Source organism: Hemiscyllium ocellatum, chromosome 43 (assembly GCF_020745735.1).
Source record: "Hemiscyllium ocellatum isolate sHemOce1 chromosome 43, sHemOce1.pat.X.cur, whole genome shotgun sequence".
NCBI lineage: Eukaryota > Metazoa > Chordata > Chondrichthyes > Orectolobiformes > Hemiscylliidae > Hemiscyllium > Hemiscyllium ocellatum.
In genome coordinates this window covers 17,386,251-17,403,202 of record NC_083443.1, presented here as the reverse complement: position 1 = coordinate 17,403,202, position 16,952 = coordinate 17,386,251, and the positions used below count along the sequence as shown (strand labels likewise).

Sequence of the window (16,952 nt, the reverse complement as noted above, 5' to 3'; positions counted from 1 at the left end):
CTGAGCTGAAATTCAGCCATGAGCTGCAGACACTTACTAAAAATATGGTTCATGGGAATTAGACAGTTGTTCACAAAGTCCAATATGCTGCACATCACCTACCTTACCCCCTTTATTTGGCTGCATTAAAATAGTTGGGTTTAAATTTCAGATTATCACTCCATGATTATCCGAAATTATATTATGGATGTAAAGTCACCCCATAAATTTAACATAACACTAGTATCTTCCCAGTACTGGTTTAAACTACACTTGGAAAGAATGAATAGCTTGCAACTCACCAACTACCCCTCTGCTGATACACAGGCAGAAATTGGGACAAATTTTCAGACTGACAATTACATTGTATGCAGGCAAAAGTGAGGACTGCAGATGCTGGAAACTAGAGTTTAGATCAGAGTGGTGCTGGAAAAGCACAGCAGGTCAGGCAGCATCCGAGGAGCAGGAAAATTGACGTTTCGGGCAAAAGCCCTTCATCAGGAATAGAGGCAGGAAGCCTCCAGGGTGGAGAGATAAATGGGGGAGGGGTGTGGCAGCCATTTCAAGAATAGAATTCTTAAAATCTAGGTGTCAATGACAAGATAAGTATTTATTGCTTATTTCTACTTAGTCGGAGACGTTGGTGATCCAGTAACTTTCTTTTCGAACAGCTGTAGTAAAGCCAGTGAATTCTGGAAAATCAAAGTCAATGCATCTGGTTGGGACTAAATCTTGACAAAACTCTTGTGCCTGATGACTTGCATGCTGGAATTTAAAAGAGGTAATGGATGCACTGGCTTTCATCTTTCAGAATTCTCTGAAAAACCTGCTGTTTATATAAAGAGGGAAACAGAAAATTGAAAATTTTTAGACAGTTAGTCTGACATTGTTAAATGCTGCAATCTACCTTTAGCTATGTGGTAAGTGATCATTAGTTCACTCATTTGGCTGCTGGCAATGTGGAGTGATGCCAACAGTGTGAGTTCAATTCCTGCACCAGTTAAGATTATCATGAAAGTCCGTGCCTTCCTAACCTCAGTCCTTGCCTGAGGTATGGAGACCATCAGGTTAATCTCACCACTAGCTCTCTCTCTCTCTCTCTCTCTCTCACACACACACATGGGAGAATGGTGCTTTGGTTTCTTTACCTTTAACAAATATGAGGAAGGGCAAAGTCAACACACTTTTATGAAAAGGAAACCACATTGTTGGCAAATCTGTCAGACGCTTCATTTTGAGGTAGTAAGAAAGAGAAGGGGAAATAGGTGGGCGCAACATATTTCCAAAAAAAATGCTTAATGAGAGTTTAGTGCACAAATTTCAGCCTCAAGAATTTGCATGCATTAAATGTTGTTTTCTGTTCATTGAACAGAGTTTAGGAATAAATAGGTCATCTTCGAGTTGACTGGAGAGAGCAAGTGGGACACCAGAACTTTCTCCATCTTGAAAACTTATCTGTTGACTTATCTAAATGAGTTGTTGTAGATTTTTGAACTTGATGAGCACAGGAAGAGTGACAGACTGACAACTAAATGTTAAACAGGAAGCCACCAGATTATAGGTAGATACAGTGCAAAATAAAAGTCAGACCATACTTCATAAGATGTTGGAGCACAAATAGGCCATTTGGTTCATCAAGTCTGCACCACCATTTGATCATGGCTGTGTTTCTCAATCACATTCCCTTGGCTTCTCCTCATAACCCTTGATCCCCTTACCAAGCGAGAACCTGCCTATCTCTGTCTTAATTACACTCAACGACTTGGCCTCCACAGCCCTCTGTTGCAATGAATTCCACAGATTCACTACCATCTGGCTGAAGAAGTTTCTCCTCATCTCAAGGGGTCAACCCTTCACCCTGAGTCTGTGCCCTTGGGCCCTAGTCTCTCCTACTAGTGGAAGGATCTTCTCCATGTCTCCCTATCCAAACTTCTCAGTATTCTGTAAGTTTCAATCAGATTCCCCTTCAGCATTCTAAACTCCTTTCTACACCAAAGATCCGGAGTCTTCAACGGCCCTTCATATGACAAGGCCTTCAAACCCGGGATTTTCCCTCTAAACCTCCTCTGGACCCCCTCCAATGCCAGCACATCCTTCCTTGGGTATGGGATCCAAAACTGCTCACCATATTCCAAATGCAGTCTTACCAGAGTCTTATGCAGCCTGAGCAGTACATCTCTGCTCTTGTATTCTAGTCCACTTAAAAAGAATGCCAACATCGCATTTGCCTTCCTAAATGCTGACTGAACCTGCATGTTAAGCTGAAGAGAATCCTGAACTAAGACACCTATGCCCCTTTGTGTTTCCCCATTTGGAAAGTAGTCTATGCCTTGATTCTTCCCACCAAAATGTAAAACCTCACAAATTTATCCTGTTGTGTTTTTGAAAAAAAATGGATCTATTTACTGATAATAATCAACATTCCCAAATAAAACTCATCACACTACAATATTTTCTCACTCTGTTGCATATTGTGTGATGGCACCTTCAGAAATATGTCAACAATCTTGGCTACAGGTCTTGCTGGAACTAGAACTCAGTGCTAAGTGTAAGATTGTGAAGAATGGTGGAGAAATGTGGGCAAGGGAATGGACTCCTCAAAAATGGGAATTGGATTTCGAAAGAATTTAATCAATCAGACCAGTTTGGAGCAAGATATCTAAACTTTGCTTTATACTTCGGCAAGTAAATTATGTTTAAGCATTTTTTCAACAGGCTAGCAAGCTTAAGTAAGTTTATATACTTGTGATCTCCCATAGAATTTCACACAAATGTAAGACCATGTGTAACCTTTATGCGACATGCAGAAAAGAAATACAGAATTACAGTTGGCTAAGGTACCATTTTTTTGATTTTCACTCAAATCCTGCACAAATTTTTGAACTGGTATAATCTGTGGGGTCACAGGTAGACAAGGTAGTGAAGATGTGTTTGGTATGCTTGCCTTTATTGGTTAGTGCTTTGAGTATAGGAGTTGGAAGATCATGTTGCATGTGTACAGAACATTGGTTAAGCCCCTTTGGAATGTTGTGTTCAATTCTGGACACCCTGCCATCGGCAGGATGTTGTTAAACTTGAAAGGGTCAGAAAATATTTACAGGGATGCTGCAGGGTTGGAGGGTTTGAGCTATAGGGAGAGGCTGAATAGGCTGGGGCTATTTTCCCAGGAGCATCAGAGGCTGAGGAGTGACCTTATAGAGGTTTATAAAATCATGAGGGGCATGGATAGGGTAAATAGACAAGGTCTTTTCCCCAAGATAGGGGAGTCCATAACTAGCAGGCATAGGTTGAAAGTGAGAAGGGAAAGGTTTAAAAGGGACCGAAGGGGCAACATTTTCATGCAGAGAGTGGTGTATGTATGGAATAAACTGCCACAATTACACAGTAGGAACTGGTACAATTACATTTTAAAAGACATTTGGATGGGTATATGAATAGGAAGTGTTTGGAGGGATATGGGCCAAATACTGGCAAATGGAACTAGATTAATTAAGGATACCTGGTCAGCACGGAGGAGTTGGACTGAAGGGTCTGTCTCTGTGCTGTACATCTCTATGGCTCTATGATCCACTCCAAGGCTTGACTAAAAATGCCTTCTGGATGAGATGTTTCGAGGCTGGCCCCACGCTTGGACAGTTGTGAACAAATCCATGGCATCACTTTGAAGAAAAGAGTGCTTCCTGGTGTCCTGACCAATAATTTTAGCTCTCACCCAGCATCACAAAAACAGGTTATGTGGTCATTATAAAAGTGGTGTTTTGCAGAAGTTTGCTGTGCATGTTATTGGCTGTTGTGTTTCCTACAGTACAACAATGACCATACTTCAGAGAGTACTGCATTTACTATAAAGCATGTCCTGTAACTATGATAGGGGCTACAGAAAGGTAAAGTCTCTGTTTTATTTAACCTAGTCATGTTGGCAGTTCAATGTCTTCACTGCACGTTTATCATGAGGAGGAAGGGAATTTACAATGTAATGCAGTGATACATGATAGAACAGAGGAAGTGAGTTCAGATCAGTCTTGAACAAAAACAGAAATTGCTGGAAAACAGCAGGTCTGGTTACATCTGTGGAAGGAAATTAGAGTTAACATTTTGCGTCCAGTGACCCTTCCTCAGAACTCTTTCATCAATTTCCATTTTTGTTCAAGACTGTTCTTGTTAAAGCATCCACAGTTCTTTCAGTTTTAATTTAGCTCAGTCTCGCCTCCTTTCCTGTGTATCTTTTTGTCTCTATCTCGGTGTACACAAACACACAGACAGCCCAAAGAGCATGAGACAGGAATTTTTTATTCCACTGGCATCAAGTAAGTAAAACATGAAGGGAAATGTAGGGCAAGTATGGAAAAGATAATCTTTCCATGGAGTGAAGCCTGTGGTTCATATCTGGTTGAAGAGCTTATTCCTGATGAAGGGCTTATGCTCGAAACGTCGAATTCTCTATTCCTGAGATGCTGCCTGGCCTGCTGTGCTTTGACCAGCAACACATTTGCAGCTGAAGAGATTCTTTGTCTAATCCTTCTGCGTCAAGCAAGAGCTCTTCATCAGGAGTGAGACTTGTGGGCCAAGGGGGCTGAGAGATAAATGGGAGGGAGGTGGGGCTGAGTGGAAGGTAGCTGGGAATGTGATAGGTAGATGGGGAGGGGGTGGGGGGAAACTGATAGGTTGGAGAGAAGGGTGGAGCAGATAGGTGGGAAGGATGATGGACAGGTAGGACTGTTCAAGATGGAGGTGCCGAGTTGGAAGGTAGGGACTGGGACAAGGTGAGAGGGAGGTCAAGTGGGGAAACTGGTGAAATCTACATTGATCCTGTGTGGGTAGAGAGTCCCAAGGTGGAAGATGAGGTGTTCTTCCTCCTGGTGTTGGGTGGTTAGGGTTCGGCAATGGAGGTGGCCCAGGACCTGCATGTCCTTGGTGGAGTGGGAGTGGGAGGGGGAGCTAAAGTGTTGATCCACGGGGTGGTGGGGTTGGTTAGTATGGGTTTCCCAAAGATGTTCTCTGAAGCAATCTGCAAGTTAGCGTTCTGTCTCCACAACGTAGAGGAGACAACATCAGGTGCAATGGATGCATTAGATACTGTGTGTGGAAGTACAGGCAAATTTGTGTTGGATATAGAAGGATCCTTTGGGACCTTGAACAGAGGTGAGGGCACAGGTGTTGCACGTTTTGCGATGGCAGGGGAAGATGCTGGGAGGGGAGGATGGGTTGGTGGAGGCCATGGACCTGACAAGGGAATCGCAGAGGGAATGGTCTGCAAATAGGGATTGGGAGGGAAATATATCTGTGATGGTGGGGTCTGTTTGTAGGTGGTGGAAATGGCAGAGGATGATGCGATGTATCCGGAGATTGGTGGGGTGGAAGGTGAGGATCCAGAGCAACAAGGACAGAATCCCCTGATCTCACCTTCCACCCCACCAATCTCCAGATACATCGCATCATCCTCCACCATTTCCACCACCTACAAACAGACCCCACCACCACAGATATATTTCCCTCCCCACACCTATTTGCATTTTGGAGAGACCATTCCCTCTGTGACTCCCTTGTCAGGTCCACGGCCTATGCCCAAAATGTCAACTTTCCTGCTCTTCGGACGCTGCCTGACTGGCTGTGCTTTTCCAGCACCACACTCTTCGACTCTAATCTCCAGCATCTGCAGTCCTCACCTTCTCCTTCTGCATTAAAACCTGCTTCCCCCTTCCTCCAACAGGCATCTGTTCAAATGATTCAGTTACCCTCCCACACTGTCGCCACCTGCTGTTAGAGGTTCCCCTACATTTTGCGTTGTGATACAAAATTGAGCGGACAGTTGGAGGACAGGTTAATTATAATAATTTTAAAAACATCTTTTTTTGCATGCTCTCCCAGCTCCTATTGTCATTGCACTAGTCAGTCATGCAACCTTCTGTTCAGTAGCATTTGATTATCATGTGCTACAGTGCTACAGTGGGCGCACAGAGACGGGAGCCGGAAGGTAAGCGGAGATCAATTTAAACTAACGATTTTCTTTTCGCAGTCTGTGTTTTTTTTTTAACTAGGAGCGGGAACCTGGAAGTCGTCAACAGAGGCTTCTGGAAGGTGAGAAGTTTGAGTGGAGAGTGCACCTGAACCAGAAGGGCACCAATATCCTGGGAGGTAGGTTTGCTAGCACTCTTTGGGGAGGGGGGAGTTTAAACTAATTTGGCAGGGGGATGGGATCCGGACTTGTAGTCCAGCAAGTAGGTTAGCTGTTTTTCAGGATGTCCAAGAATGTATGGAGGCTGTGGAGAAGGTAGCACTGACAGGGAATACTTGCGGACACAGATATGGGTTCAAGTGTGTATACTTCAACGCAAGGAGTATCAGAAATAAGGTGGGTGAACTTAAGGCGTGGATCGGTACTTGGGACTACGATGTTGTGGCCATCACAGAAACGTGTATAGAAGAGGGACAGGAATGGTTGTTGGAGGTTCCTGGTTACAGATGTTTTAGTAAGATTGGGGGGGGGGTGGTTAAAAAAAAAGGAGGGACGGGGTGGCGTTGCTAATTAGAAATGGTATAACGGCTGCAGAAAGGCAGTTCGAGGGGGATCTGGCTTTGGAGGTAGTATGGGCTGAAGTCAGAAATAGGAAAGGAGCAGTCACCTTGTTGGGTGCTTACTATAGGCCCCCCAATAGCAGCAGAGATGTGGAGAAACGGATTGGGAAACAGATTTTGGAAAGGTGCAGAAGTCACAGGGTAGTAGTTATGGGCGATTTCAACTTCCCAAATATTGATTAGAAGCTCTTTAGATCAAGTAGATTGGATGGGGCGGTATTTGTGCAGTGTGTCCAGGAAGCTTTTCAAACTCCGTACGTAGATTGTCCGACCAGCGGGGAGGCCATATTGGATTTGGTACTTGGTAACGAACCAGGACAAGTGATGGGCTTGTTAGTGGGTGAGCATTTTGGTGATGGTGACCACAATTCTGCGACTTTCACCTTGGTTGTGGAGAGATATAGGTGCGTGCAACAGGGCAGGTTTTACAACTGGGGGGAAGGGTAAATACGATGCTGCAAGACAGGATCTGAGGAGCATAAATTGGGAGCATAGGCTGTCAGGGAAGGATGTCGTTGAAATGTGGAACTTTTTCAAGGACCAGATACGACGTGTCCTTGATATGTATGTACCTGTCAGGCAGGAAAGAGATGGTTGTGTGAGGGAAACTTGGTTTACGAGGGAGCTTGAATGTCTTGTAAGGAGGAAGAAGGAGGCTTACATAAGGTTGAGGAAACAAGGTTCAGACAGAGCGTTGGAGAGATACAGGATAGCCTGGAGGGAGCTGAAGAAAGGGATTAGGAGAGCTAAGAGAGGGCATGAAAAATCTTTGGCGGGTAGGACCAAGGATAACCCCAAGGCCTTTTATGCGTATGTGAGAAACATGAGAATGACGAGAACGAGGGTAGGTCTGATCAAGGACAGTAGTGGGAGACTGTGCATTGAGTCAGAAGAGATAGGAGAAGTCTTGAATGAGTACTTTTCTTCAGTATTTACAAATGAGAGGGACCGTATTGTTGAAGAGGAGAGTATGAAACGGACTGGTAAGCTAGAGGAGATACTTGTTAGGAAGGAAGATGTTGGGCATTTTGAAAAACTTGAGGATAGACAACTCCTCTGGGCTTGAGGGATATATCCTAGGATTATGTGGGAAGCAAGAGAGGAAATTGCAGAACCATTGGCAATGATCTTTTCATCTTCACTGTCAATGGTGGTGGTGCCAGGGGACTAGAGAGTGGCAAATGTGCCCCTGTTCAAAAAAGGGAATAGGGATAACCCCGGGAATTACAGGCCAGTTAGTCTTACTTTGGTGGTAGACAAAGTAATGGAAAGGGTACTGAGGGATAGGATTTATGAGTATCTGGAAAGACACTGCTTGATTAGGGACAGCCAGCACGGATTTGTGAGGGGTAGGTCTTGCCTTACAAGTCTTATTGAATTCTTTGAGGAGGTGACCAAGCAAGTGGATGAGGGTAGAGAAGTGGATGTAGTGTACATGGATTTTAGTAAGGCATTTGATAAGGTTCCCATGGTAGGCTTCTGCGGAAAGTCAGGAGGCAAGGGATACTGGGAAGTTTGGCCAGTTGGATAGAGAACTGGCTAACTGGTCGAAGTCAGAGAGTGGTGGTAGATGGTAAATATTCAGCTTGGAGCCCAGTTACAAGTGGAGTTCCGCAGGGATCAGTTCTGGGTCCTTTGCTGTTTGTAATTTTTATTAATGACTTGGAAGAGGGAGTCGAAGGGTGGGTCAGTAAATTTTCAGACGATACGAAGATTGGTGGAGTTGTGGATAGTGAGGAGGGCTGTTATCGGCTGCAAAGGGACTTAGATATGATGCAGAGCTGGGCTGAGGAGTGGCAGATGGAGTTCAACCCTGTCAAGTGTGAGGTTGTTCATTTTGGAAGGACAAATAAGAATGCGGAATACAGGGTTAATGGTAGGGTTCTTAGTCAGGTGGAGGAGCAGAGGGATCTTGGGGTCTATGTTCATAGTTCTTTGAAAGTTGCCACTCAGGTGGATAGAGCTTGTAAGAAGGCCTATGGTGTATTGGCGTTCTTTAGCAGAGTGATTGAATTCAAGGTTCGTGAGGTGATGTTGCAGCTGTATAGGACCTTGGTAAGGCCACATTTGGAGTACTGTGTGCAGTTCTGATCACCTCATTTTAGGAAAGATGTGGAAGCTTTGGAGAGGGTGCAGAGGAGATTTACCAGGATGTTGCCTGGAATGGTGAATAGGTCGTACGAGGATAGGTTGAGAGTGCTAGGCCTTTTCTCATTGGAATGGCGAAGGATGAGGGGTGACTTGATAGAGGTTTATAAGATGATCAGGGGAATAGATAGAGTTGACAGTCAGAGACTTTTTCCCTGGGTACAACAGAGTGTTACAAGGGGACATAAATTTAAGGTGAAGGGTGTAAGGTATAGGGGGGATGTCAGGGGTAGGTTCTTTACCCAGAGAGTGGTGGGGGCATGGAATGCGCTGCCTGTGGGAGTGGCAGAGTCAGAATCATTGGTGACCTTTAAGCGGCAATTGGATAGGTACATGGATAGGTGCTTAAGCTAGGACAAATGTTCAGCACAACATCGTGGGCCGAAGGGCCTGTTCTGTGCTGTATTGTTCTATGTTCTATGTGTGCTGGTCATCGGGTGAAAATTCAATACAAGATCCATGATAAAAGATTTAGAGATGCCAGTGTTGGACTGGGGTATACAAAGTCAAAAATCACACAACACACAGTGTGCTTCCAACTTAACCTGTTGGAACATAACCTGGTGTTGTGTGATTTTTAACCATTTTAAAAGATATAGTTAGCAAAGATATTTGAGTAAAATGCTGCACCAGCCATCATTACCCACTATGACCTTTATTACCTTTATTACAAGGTGTTAGGGATGAATATTTGGATTGATATAGACTTTATGTTCAGAATTGAGTTAGGAAATCAACCTCCCAGACCACTGGGGAAATCATAAAGGGATTAACTTCCCTTCCAAGCCATCAGAACACTGGAAATCTCTGACTGAGATATCCTCTCACTTGTCCCACCTCCCTCAGCAAACAATGTGCTCAGAGAAAGTATTCTTTGTATATACAAACCTAAAACATTAACAAAAGCATCGTCAAAACTGACAGTTGCTTAGCACTGTAAATACTAATGCTGCAAAAACAAAACAAACAAAATTTCTGACAAGATTCTCTGTGCAACCTACTCAGTCTGGCATTTATGAAGCGAGTTTCAAATTGTTGCCTTCACTCAAGTGAACTCTAACAACAATACAAATTAACGTAGGCTTCTGTGGTACAGTGACTGTGTCCCTACCTCTGGCCCAGCATTAAGTCCCACCTGCTCTAGAGCTGTGTAATAATATCTCTGAATAGTTTTTTTTTAAAAGAAAATATTGACAGGTTACACATGTGCAATACAAATAGGGTCTTTTGGGCAGGAAGAGTACAAGAGTTGTCAATACTCGTTTTGAGACTATTAATTAATTGTTGTGGTTCTGTTCGCCGAGCTGGGAGTTTTTGTTGCAAACGTTTCGTCCCCTTTCTAGGTGACATCCTCAGTGCTTGGGAGCCTCCTGTGAAGCGCTTCTGTGCTGATTCCTCCGGCATTTATAGTGGTTTGTTTCTGCCGCTTCCGGTTGTCAGTTGCTGTCCGCTGTAGTGGCCGGTATATTGGGTCTAGGTCGATGTGTTTGTTGGTAGAATCTGTGGATGAGTGCCATGCCTCTAGAAATTCCCTGGCTGTTCGCTGTTTGGCTTGCCCTATAATAGTGGTGTTGTCCCAATCGAGTTCATGTTGTTTGTCATCTGAGTGTATGGCTACTAAGGATAGCTGGTCGTGTCGTTTCGTGGCTAGTTGGTGTTCATGGATGTGGATCGTTAGCTGTCTTCCTGTTTGTGCTATGTAGTGTTTTGTGCAGTCCTTGCATGGGATTTTGTACACTACGTTGGTTTTGCTCTTGCTGGATATCGGGTCCTTTGTCCTGGTGAGTTGTTGTCTGAGCGTGGCTGTTGGTTTGTGTGCTGTTATGAGTCCTAGTGGTCGCAGTAGTCTGGCTGTCAGTTCTGAATATACCGGCCACTGCAGCGGACAGCAACTGACAACCGGAAGCGGGAGAGACAAACCTTTATAAATGTCGGAGGAATCAGCACAGAAGCGCTTCACAGGAGGCTCCCAAGCACTGAGGATGTCACCTAGAAAGGGGATGAAACATTTGCAACAAAAACTCCCAGCTCGGTGAACAGAACCACAACAACGAGCACCCGAGCTACAAATCTTCTCACAAACTTTGAACTGTTAATTAATGCCCTGCCCGACACCATTTCATGGAGGGTCTCAACAGAAGAGCAACAAAGTGTCTTCATTCTCATCAATCCAACACTGTCACCATTAAGAGAAAAGTTGATCACCAATTCCATTGCAAACTTCTCAAAGTCTTAAGCTGAGAGGAAGGTCTGGTAACATCCTATATCTGTATCTTGAGCATAAAGCCTCACTTGCAATTTCTTGCATGATTCTGCCAGTTCCTACTTGCTGGTGTAATTTTGTTGCAATTGGGAGACAAAGCTATTGCAACAACTAGTCACTGATTGATCACACAATCTTTAGGCCAACCTTTGGGGCGGCACGGTGGCACAGTGGTTAGCACTGCTGCCTCACAGCGCCTGTAGACCCGGGTTCAATTCCCGACTCGGGCAACTGACTGTGTGGAGTTTGCACGTTCTCCCCGTGTCTGCGTGGGTTTCCTCCGGGTGCTCCGGTTTCCTCCCACAGTCCAAAGATGTGCGGGTCAGGTGAATTGGCCAAGCTAAATTGCCCGTAGTGTTAGGTAAGGGGTAAATGTAGGGGTATGGGTGGGTTGTGCTTCGGCGGGTCGGTGTGGACTTGTTGGGCCGAAGGGCCTGTTTCCACACTGTAAGTCTAATCTAATCAAAAACCATTCCTTTCAATGCATTGCTCATGGAATTATACTTCAGGTGAATGTAAACCTCAGTGCAAATGGCACCTAGCCCTTTTCATTTTCTCAGCTTCACTTTTCCATTCCTTCTCCGAATAATCCTTTCCAAATGAACCATTGATGAGAGACAAAATGTTATTCATACAATAGTAATGTTATTATACATTAGTAACACAATATTTACACTATATTACACAATTATTATCCAATAGTAATTATGCATGGTAATAGAGTAGTCATTGATAGGTGTTCACACAGAATTGGCATCAAGCATACCCACTTTGCCAGTGGGACCCGCCTGTGCCCAATCAGTGTAAGAGCTGCTCCCAACTTCATAGGAGTCCCAATATTTCCACTATGTCCTACACTAACCTCAATATTTCTGTCCTTGACTGAGACCTAGGATTCTCGAGTTTTCAGAAGATTTGTAGCTCAGGTTGAGGTTCTGGATGTAGGTTTGCTCGCTGAGCTGGAAGGTTCATTTTCAGAAGTTTTGTCACCATACTAGGTTACATCATCAGTGAGCCTCCGGATAAAGTACTGTTGGCGTGGCCCACTTTCTATATATGTGTTTAGGTTTCCTTGGGTTGGTGGTATCATTTCCTGTGAAGGTATAAAATTACTGGCATAAAATTCACCAAAGAGGAGGAAAACAGCAACAAACCGCCATTCCTAGATGTTGCAGTAGAGCGAACAGCCGATGTGGAAATTCAAACTTGTGTCTACAGGAAAACAACACATACGGACCAAATACTGAACTACAGAAGCAATCATCCCAATATCCACAAACGAAGCTGCATTAGAACATTGTTTCAAGAGCCACCACACACTGCAGTACAGAGGAACTATGCAGAGCAGAGGAAAGTCATTTATGTAGTAGATTCAAAAAGAACAGGTACTCAATGAACATAGTCCACCGATTTCTCTGCAACAAGTTGACAAAACACGTCCAGAAACCCTAGCCACTCTCCCCTTCATCAAAGACATCTTGGAAATGACTGCCAGACTACTCAGACCTCTTGGCATCATGGTAGCCCACAAACCCACCAACACACTAAAACAACAGCTAATGAACTTGAAAGATCCTATACAGACAACAAGGAAAACTAATGTCATTTACAAAATACCATGCAAGGACTGTAACAAACACTACACTGGACAAACAGGCAGAAAACTAGCCACCAAGATACATGAACATCAACTAGCCACAAAAAGATATGACCCACCCTCACTAGTATCCTTACATACAGATGAGGAAGGACATCACTTTAACTGGGACAACACATCCATCCTAGGACAAGCCAAACAGAGACACGTAATAGAATACCTAGAAGCATAACATTCCATCCAGAACTCTATCAACAAACACGTTGACTTGGATCCCATTTACCACGCCCTGAGAAAAAGAACAGAAAATGACATCATCATGGGAAATGACATCACCAACCCAAGGAAACCTAAACACATAAATAGAAAGCGGGCCATGGCACCAGTGCTTTATCCGGTGGCTCATGGATGATGTCACCTCGTATGATGATGAAACGTCTGAAAACGAACATTCCAGCTCAGCGAGCAAACCTATATCCAGAACCTAGGACTCTGTTCTTCCTTCCAACTGAATCCTCAACTTCATAATCACAGACCATAATTTTTCCCCAACTTCATTAAATTATGTTAGAATGGCTTAGAATCCCTACAGACTGTTCAGCCCATTAAGTCCACACCAACTCTCCAAAGAGCATCCCTCACAGATCCAACCCCCCTACCTTATATTCCCATGGCTAATCCAACTACCCTGCACATGACTGGACACCATGGGACAATTTAGCATGGTCATTCACCTGACCTGCACATCTTTGGATTATGGAAGGTACCACACATGGACACTGGGAAAATTCCACAATCGCCCGAGGCTGGAATTGAACCCAGGTCCTGGGCGCTGTGAGGCAGCGGTACGAACCACTGAACCACCATGCCACCCTCATATGTGTGTTTTTTTCTTAAAACAATGTCTCCATTTTAATTGTATAAAAATACAAATACTTCCCTCAGTGTATTCGTGAAACATGGGGACAAGGATATTTTTCAGGTTCAATGCCTGTTCTAAATTAGTTGAACTCAACAGGGACATACCAGTTGACTTCAATTTGCTTGCCTCAAGCTTGCTGTTAGAATTAGTAATTTTTATAATTATTTTTGATGTAGCAATGTCAACACCAATGGTAAGGCCTGTAGCACTGGTTGCTTATCTCTAGTTGCCTGTGAGTAAGTGCCAACTACATTAGAGTCACTTGCTAGGATATTTTAGAGGGAAGTTATGGAGTCAATCACATTGCTGTGGATCTGGAAATTTAAGTAGGTCCAGCCATGTATGGATGGCAGAGTTTCTCCCCGAAGAACATTTGTAAACTTGATGGGCTTGTTAAAACCAATAATCTCATAGGTTCATGATCATTATTCATGAATCGAGCATTGAATTGAGATCCTAAACTGTATTCCTATTCCCTATAGTGTAGTCTTCTTGTGAAAGCCTGCTTATGATTCTATCCAGATTATGATTTGAGCTATCAGGAGAAGCTGAATAGGCTGGGATTGTTTTCCCTGGAGTGTCGGAGGCTGAGAGGTGACCTTATAGAGGTTTATAAAATCACGAGGAGCATGGTTGGATAAATAGATAAGGTCTTTTCCCTGGGGTACCGGAATCCAGAACTAGGGGGCATAGGTTTAGGGTGAGAGGGGAAAGACATAAAAGGGACCTAAGGGGCAACCTTTCACACAGAGGGTGGTGTGCGTATGGAATGCACAATCGGAGGAAGTGGTGAAGGCTGGTACAGTTACAACATTTGAAAGCATTTGGATAAGTATATGAATAGGAAGGGTTTAAAGAGATATGGGCCAAGAGCTGGCAGATGCGACTGGATTAATTTCGGATATCTGGTCAGCATGGACAAGTTGGACCAAAGACTCTGTTTCCATGCTGTACATCTCCGTGACTCTGTGACTCAATTAAGAAGGACTGCTTGGTTGAGGCCCAGAGAGAGGCAACCGCCATGGAACCATATCCAGCTTGGGAGAGGGAGGAAGAAATTCAGAAGGGAAAAGCACCTTTTGGAAAAAGCAACGTTGTAGAATGATACATTCTAGGCTAGCTTGAGGGAATGAGAGATTGGTTGGTCGGCTAAGAAATGGGTGGGTTGAGGTGGATTTAACAGCTGAGTTGGGCCTAGGTCTCCACAAAGCCAGGATGGCTTGACCATGCATGTTTTACAGGGTTTAAACAATAGGCAGACTGTGTGTGTGTGTGTGTGTGTGTGTGTGTGTGTGTGTGTGTGTGTGTGTGTGCGCCTGAATGAGAGAGAGAGAGAGAGAGAGTATTTGACTTCTGAAATCATTGAATTGGACCAATCTCTTTCTGTTCAACTGAATGGGGGAGAAACAATAAGGGTCGATAGTAAAATCCTTAGGCAAGCTCCATGCTATTTATATGATTGCTAGTCAATCCAGTGAAAATATTAAAATGCTAACATCGTTCTTCAGTAATCTCACAGGACAAAGTCACTCTGCAACTTGTTGCCCTTTGATTTCATTCATGGAAGATTACAAACCTCTGGGGAGATTTAGCAACCAATTGTAGAAACGTTTTAGTAACTATTATGTCACATTCCTGCATTTGTTGACAACAATATTTAGCAAACTATCTCGAGTATATTACATTTCCCACACTGAAAGGGCAAAGTGTTAGGTTCCATTATGTTTACCTAAATAGGAATTAACTGAATAGAAATAATTAGTATTTGAAAAAAAGCTTACATACAATTTTATTGCAGCCTTTGTCAAGACAGCTTCGAAGTGAATAGGTGCAGAATACACAAATGAGGTTACAAATAAAATCTGGAAATTTAACAAATAAATAAAATCAGGCAAATCAACCTGCAGGAACTTGACAGATCCAGCCTAACATTCAGCCATTTATTGCTCATGAAGCATTTGGAGATGTTTGCAAGGCATTGACAAGATTCCAATTTTTTAAATTCTTTTACAATGTGCCCACAGATATAATTTTTAAAGAGGTGTCTCGATCTTTCGTTTGCCAATACTGCAATTAACATTTGAATTTTCCAAATGGTACTCAGATATGGAGACCAAGCTGAGTTTGAAGTTAGATTGTTATTCTGAATTAGCTGTTCTCAACAGAAACACCTCAGTTGTCTTTAGTTCCCCTGTTTCAGCTGTAGTCCAAACTAGCCTATATTCTGACTTCCAATCCAAAAGATGTGACATTGCCATTGATAAAAAGCAGCCTTGCAAACATTAGCCTCTTCCTCTTTCAAATGCTGAATGAATCATTGTACAGTTTTTGTCATTTTTAGTTCCAGGAAATCTGAATGCAATGCTTAGAGTGCACTTTTGTTGATTAATGTAACAACACTTAACAATTAAAGCTCATTTCAAATAACAATCTTGCAAGAGTTGCAAAATAACTGGAAGCATAATGACCAAAAAACAAAGAAGTGCAGTTGCTAGAAATCTGAAGCAAAAATGGACATTGCTGGAGAAACTCAGCAGGTCTGAGCAGGTCTGTTGGTGAAGTGGGTTTGCAGTTTTCTCTGTTATTTTAGACACACGTCACTTTCTTTCTGTCCTTCCCTTTCATATCCTTTCAGAGGCATGACTGATGAATTTTTTTTAAAGACATGGGATCACGTGAGAAGGGTGTCAAAGAGTATGAGCGAAAGTAGAGGCTCCAATCAGATCAAACATGATCATATCAAATGGCAGAGTAAGTTCAAGAGGTCAGCTGGCCCGTTCCTGCTCCTAATTCACATGATTACATGTATGTTCTTGTATATTATGCATTAAGCATGTTAAAGCACTGGCTGTTTTAACTGTGGTTTGATGCTGTCATATCTGCATTAACAAACAGTTTTGCATGATTGTCACATTATATGTTTCAGTCCAGTGAAGTTCTTAGAGGTGCAATAATCATACGATTTATTGCCCTTCAACAGCAAAGAATGCACTACAATATGTTTGTATCAAGAGACCACCTACAATACTTCTTTCATAAAGCAGCTGGTTCTTCATATCTGCAACACACCACAATCAATCTAATACAATTTTAATTTTAACATTACCAACCTTCTCTCTCTCTCTCTCTCCCTCTCTCCACTTCTGACATCATTGATGTGCCCAGTGCGGGCTTGAGAGACAGTTATTGATGTTGGAAGCTTGTTTGTAACTGACCTGAAATAGTCAATGAAATTCCATGACATGGTTCCTGACTGATCAAGCGTGAGATCAGGACAGCACTCAAAAGGATTTCGCTTTTCCTTGTTCACAGGCTGAAACAGAAGAGCTAAATGTTTGATTGGTTGCAGCACTTGACTGGGATTTGTTGCAGCAGACTAGCTATTCCATTATTACTCTATGGTTGCTGTGATGCAGATAGCATTCTGTTACGTCAAGCCTATGGGGATAGAGTGAAGGGCAGTTATT

General features: G+C 43.3%; 1 protein-coding gene across 1 annotated transcript in view; it reads right to left on the bottom strand.

Moving 5' to 3' along the window:
* Window positions 1-16,740, bottom strand: part of LOC132834932 (cardiac-enriched FHL2-interacting protein) — a 102,038-nt gene extending 85,298 nt beyond the window's left edge. The window contains exon 1 of the mRNA XM_060854089.1: window positions 16,701-16,740. The gene's annotated coding sequence lies outside the window, so the exon portion shown is untranslated. The remainder of the gene's footprint in view (window positions 1-16,700) is intronic.
* Window positions 16,741-16,952: the final 212 nt, after the last annotated feature.